Source organism: Salvia miltiorrhiza, chromosome 3, assembly GCF_028751815.1.
Source record: "Salvia miltiorrhiza cultivar Shanhuang (shh) chromosome 3, IMPLAD_Smil_shh, whole genome shotgun sequence".
Taxonomy (NCBI): domain Eukaryota; kingdom Viridiplantae; phylum Streptophyta; class Magnoliopsida; order Lamiales; family Lamiaceae; genus Salvia; species Salvia miltiorrhiza.
In genome coordinates this window covers 31,584,533-31,590,478 of record NC_080389.1, presented here as the reverse complement: position 1 = coordinate 31,590,478, position 5,946 = coordinate 31,584,533, and the positions used below count along the sequence as shown (strand labels likewise).

The following is a 5,946-nucleotide window of genomic DNA, read 5'->3' as shown; positions in this document are numbered from 1 at the left end:
AACCCCTTCATTAATCTTGTCATTTTTAAGCACCTTCCACCTTGACTTTCCACATGTAGGGCAATTCACCAAATTTGCATATTCATTTCGATACAAAATACAATCTTCAGGGCAAGCATGAATCTTTTCATATTTCATCCCTAACGTGGATAAGCTTTTTTTTGCCTCATACAGAGATGAAGGCAATACATTATCCTTCGGAAGCATTTCTCCTATCAACATAAGTAGGTCCGTAAATGAAGTATCGCTCCATCCGTATTTTGCCTTCAAATTGTACAACTTAACTGTTGCAGATAACTTCGTGAAACCATCACATCCAAAATATAATGGCATTTCAGCTTCCTCGAGCAGTCTATGAAAATGAGTTGGATTGTCAACATATGCATCATGCACCATGTCTACTGGCTCATCCGAATAAAAATCATGACCCACACTGCTCTCTTCTTCTTCTTTATTGCTTGTGTTAGGTCTACTTCTCTCCCCATGATAAATCCAACTAACGTATGTTAAATCCATGCCATTATATGTGAGATGTGCTCTTATGGTTTTGACATCCTTCTCGCGTAGATTGCCACACTTGACACAAGGACAAGGCATAGCATTGGGATTTTTCCCATTTTTAACGGCAAACTGCAAGAAAGACTCCACCCCTACTTCGTACTCGTTTGATAATCTATTTTTGGACATCCAACCTTTATCCATTTTGATTACCTTAAAAGTGGGCATTAAAAAAAATATATGTCATTTTACTTAACCTATAAATTTCACAAATATTTATGATTACTTGTGCCTATTTCTTACACAAACACATAAACACACATAGCACATAATCGGCTCCAAGCCATCACCACAGCAACAAATGGAATGGAACGAGCCATTCCCCAACCTATTCTCCATATCAACTACCTAGATACATGCTTATCTACAGTGTTTACATAACCATGGTGCAAAAATAACCTAGATACATGCTTATCTAACCATGGTTGCCATTTGAACCATGGTGAAAACATAAAAACAAGATATAGCGAACTCACCGTTGAAGCTTATCCCTTTCTTGTCGATTCTCTTCCAAATGGATGAATAAACACTTTCTGAAATTCCTCCCACAATTTAACAAAACACCAACACCTATTTAAGAAAGTATAGATTAATTGTCTATCAATTTAAATACAAATCAATATCTTTAATCAAATAAATGTATCCAACAATACATTGCAAAAGTATTTTCACATGTGTAAATTGTTTCTTGATAATCCACTAAATAAAAGTATTTTCACATGTGTAAATAACAAGATCAACAGAGTTTAAGTTTAGAAACAACAACTGTCATACAGATGAACAACAACTCATTAGGAATCTTGAAAAATCGTGTCCCATATCACTATAATCACAGTATTCAAAAGCATTATAAAGAAAAAGGAGCAGATATATGATGATTAATGGACAAGAAATAACTGGATTATTCCCCTAAAAAAAACTGAACATACAAATTGGCTTTGTCTAGAAAACAAAAAAAAAAGTTAGCAATAAGTTTAACCCAAGCAGGTTCCGAATCCGAGCTGTGAAGAAGCAAGAAAACCGCGATTTTCTTGAAAAGAAAATTCCTAAAAATCTTTGTATCACCTAATTAAATTCAATGGATTTTGGTCATCAACCAGCTCGTGTACGCAATTGTCTGAGAAATAGGCCAAAGATGCTAGTAATATTTTAATCACAATTCATTCCTCTACAAGAAACTTCATGTACACAGGTAAATCAATTCAGTGGAGCAGGACAGAACTCTCAAGCATACTCTTCGTGACAATTTGGACAAGAAATAGACCAGAAAAAATAGAAGCAATTTGCAACACCACCATTCATCGACATAACAGGGCACTAATCACAAAAATAGGGTATGAATTTAGGAAACTCACCGGAGTGAAGCTTGAGCGGGGCGAGTGGAATAATCGATCAAAAATTGGAGAAGAATGGAGAAGGGCGAGCTTGAGCGGGCCGGAGAGTGCAGACGTCAATGGTGAAACTTGGAGCTCAGCCCTCCGAATAAAATCCGGCGGCTTAAGGACGTCTCTGGGGCGGAGATGGACGGCAGAATATCGTCGAGGCGAAGGTAGAGTGGCGGCAAGGGCTTCGCGACGTCGACCCCTCTCCGGTGGTGGCTCTTAACAGCGGCGGCTAGGGCATCTCCTAATCCATTCGCCGAGGTGGAGGTGGGCGGCAAAATCGATCAACGAGGGGGGTGAGGCGTGGGGTGTTGCGATGGGTGAAGCGCCGGTGGGTGCGACGGACGGTGGTGCGTCGGATTGAAATTTCAGAGACTCACGAGAAGAGCCCCAAAATTTTCAGAGAGCGGCGCGCGAGAGAGTGGGAAAGAAGCTAATCCCTAATTTGATTTTTCAGATTCACGACGTGCATTATGCGTGTCGTCTATTTCATTAAAGACGACATCCTTCGTAGCATGTCGTCTATTACCGCATCACCATGCACATAGACGACACAGTGCTCAAGCACGTCGTCTATTGCGTCGTCTATTATATGAATAGACAACATGCAGATGGCGCATCGTCTATGACCGCAAATTATAGACGACGCGGTCCATCTAACGTCGTCTATTCATATAATAGACAACATTTTTTGACGTATGTCGTGTAAATTCTCGGTTATAGACAACATGCAAGACGAAACGTGTCATCTATTGACATATAGACGACATTTTTCATTGCATGTTGTCTATAATGCGTCATCTATGACCACAATTCTTGTAGTGTTGGGAAAAATTATGGCTAACAAAAGATGGCCTAAAATCATCTCCTAATCCTGGGCACAACAGCAACCTCGACACAGAAACCATGGCAAGTTCTAGAAGATCACCACATGCATGACAAAACTCACAACAAAGAATAAACTGTGTATGATAAACAGTTATGGCTCAAAATCTCACAGGTTTATTCAACGTCCAAAAGTCAAGGTCAAAATCACTCTAGAATTATGCAAATTAGTTCCAATTATACTTAAATCATCAAAGAAAATCAAACTCCATTTTTTTTTTTTCACAGAAATCATCATTGGCATCTCACCAGAAATCTAATGGAGCAATAATCATCTCAAAAACAATCACAAACACACACCACCAACCAAGCAGGATAAAACAATAAAGCCAACAAAAAGATAAAAGTGATACACATATCTACTCTCACCCCCCTCCCCCAAACTTATTACAGAACATAAGTTCGAAAATAAGTTTGGAGGGATGATGATATGTGTGTCACTACTCACAGAAACACATGCTCCATGGTGGTGATGTGAACAAAGCGCGAGTTCCCGCATCTTCCAACCTCAACACTGCACTAAAATCACAAAGAAAACAAAGAAACAAAAAGAAACAAAACGAAACTAAAAGAAAGAAAAACAAAACAACGAAAAACAGTTGGGTTACCTCCCAATAAGTGCTTAATTTAACGTCTAGAGCTCGACGATACCTCATGGTCTCAATGAACATCAAACGCTGCGGGCGTGACAGACCGCCTAACACGAACAGAGACAGAGGACTCATGCGCATCAGCTGCGTGAAAGATAACTCTTCCATTCGGCACATCTATCATAGCCCTTCCCGTAGCTAAGAATGATCGACCAAGAATCAACGGCGGATTTGCATCTTCAGGAATATCGAGGACCAAGAAATCCGTAGGGAAGACGAGCTTGTCAACCTTCACAAAGATGTCGTCAAGCTTTCCTCTCGGCTTCACTCTTGATCTATCCGCCATCTGAATCTCCATTGAGGTTGGCTTGAGATCTCCAATTCCCAACCGCTTGAAAACAGAGATGGGCATCACATTGACACTAGCTCCTAAATCGCAAAGAGCCTTGGGAAAGAGCTCTCCTCCAATCTCGCACTCAATGGTGAAGCTACCCGGATCTTTCTTCTTCGAAAGTAGCTTCATTGGCAGCTCAGTGCTCATAGCTGTCGCCTGCGGGATTTTCTCATCCTCATCACCCATCTTCTTGGTGTGAACAACTACCATTTCTTCTTTTTCCTTGGGATCCTGCAATTTTGAGAGAGTTTGAGGCTGTGCACGCCGGTCGGATTCTTCGAGTAGCCTCTCTAGCTCATCCACTATGCTTCTATGCTCTGTGTCCTCGGGATTGGCAACTTTTTTCTCATTCTTACAATGGGGGACCTCCAGCTTGATTTCCTTGGCATCCACCTTTTCACCCGGCTTCACAGCACATTGCTCTTCAAGCACCTCCCTCTTCATCAGCCTACGGGGGAATGGAGCCTTTGGGATGTATTCCCTAAGTGGAATAGGAGCTTTGTATGGTTCCTCACTTGGCTGTTCGTTCTCCTTGCTCATTCTCCTATCTTTTGGAGACAGAGTGCCATCGAAAATAGCATTGCATTGGCCCTTTTGATTGACAGTAGTGTTGCTCGGGAATTGGCCCGACTTGTGCTGCGCAGCTGCTTGGTTGGCTATCTGACCAACTTGATTCTCTAACATTTGCACTTGTTTGGACAGTGCTGAAAAGTTTTGCTCCATGTTGAACATTTTGGTTCCCAAGTTTGCCGAGTTTGTCTCCATCCCGGTGACCTTCACCAAAACTTGTTTCATCATTTCCTCTATTGAATCTTTCTTTGGCTCATTGATGACTCCCCCACTAGAAACAGAAAATCCAGGTGGAGGCTGCAAAGCATTGTTGGGATTTGAATAGGAAAAATTTGGATGATTCCTATTATTTAGATGATACGGTGGATTTCCGCCCTGATGTCCTTGATAGTTTGGTCTATTGAATTGGTACTGCCGCTGGATGTAATTAGCATCTTCCAACTGTGACACATCAGGTAAACTCGGCTGCTGAGGAATTTTAGCTAGCAGTGTCTTTCTCTCCAACTCATACTGCTTTTGAAGAGCTTCATATTTCTCCTTAAAATCATCTCTCTCCTCATTCACAGCTGCAATTCTTCTCGTGGAATTTCTGTCATTCGGCCATTGGTAACTGTTGGAGGCCATCTCTTCTATCACACGATACGCCTCCTTTGTATTTCTATGGAGAAGACATCCACCTGCAGTAGCATCCACCATACTCTTTGTTAGACCAGTCAAACCATTATAAAAGTGAATGATTTGCTGATCCTCTGTGAAACCATGTTGTGGGCATTTCCTGAGCAGCTCACGAAATCTTTCCCAGGCATCATGAATGGTCTCATCTCCTAGCTGGGAAAAATGAGAAATCTCTGCAATGATTTTCTGAGCTTTAGAGGCAGGAAAGTATTTTGCCAAGAAAGCTCTACACAAATCCTCCCATCCAGTAATAGCACCTCTGTCCAAACACTTGAACCATTCCTTTGCTCTATCTCTGAGAGAGAATCCAAACATCTTCATTCTGATGGCATCTGGTGGCACTCCATTCTGCTTAATAGTGTGGCAGATATCTAGAAACTAAGTGATGTGGACATGCGGATTTTCATCAGCCATTCCACTAAACTGTTCAGCTTGCACCATGTTTATCAATCCCGGCTTCAGTTCGAACGTGGTAGCCTGCACAGTTGGTCCCCATCTGCCTCCTTGAAATTGATCAACCCTAGGCTGATACATGTGATTCAGTGGTGGCTCTGTTGGAGGAGCCCGGTTGCGCTCTCTTTCTTCATCTAGTTGCCTCTGAAGGTTTGTCACGACTTGCACAAGAGTTTGAAGGTCCATGTTATTCTCTGCCATTGCTTGCTTTTTCTTTTCGCGGTTGTCTCTTTTGTACTGTTTTTCGATTTCCAAGTTCAAAGGTACTAGATGTTCCTTTCCTTTGGATCTCGTGATCATGCACGCCTGAGACAACAAACAAAAACAGAAATTTAAAAACTAAAAAAAAAAAAAAATTAAAACTTATAACGCCTGAAATAATGCTTAAGTCTAATCAGAAATATTAAAGTTAATTCTAAATAGTCCCCGGCAACGGCGC

General features: G+C 41.4%; 1 long non-coding RNA gene and 1 other non-coding gene across 2 annotated transcripts; one reads left to right on the top strand and one right to left on the bottom strand.

Annotated features, from left to right (window-relative positions):
* LOC131014104 (uncharacterized) lies at window positions 1-2,758 on the bottom strand. Its single transcript, XR_009098048.1, has 3 exons — window positions 1,914-2,758; window positions 1,035-1,128; window positions 1-711 (listed from the first exon to the last, which is right to left on the bottom strand). It is a non-coding gene; the product is annotated as an uncharacterized LOC131014104 (long non-coding RNA).
* Window positions 2,759-5,133: 2,375 nt separating this feature from the next.
* On the top strand, window positions 5,134-5,240 carry LOC131019254 (small nucleolar RNA R71). The gene has a single exon (XR_009100174.1). It is a non-coding gene; the product is annotated as a small nucleolar RNA R71 (small nucleolar RNA).
* The last annotated feature ends 706 nt before the right edge of the window (window positions 5,241-5,946 follow it).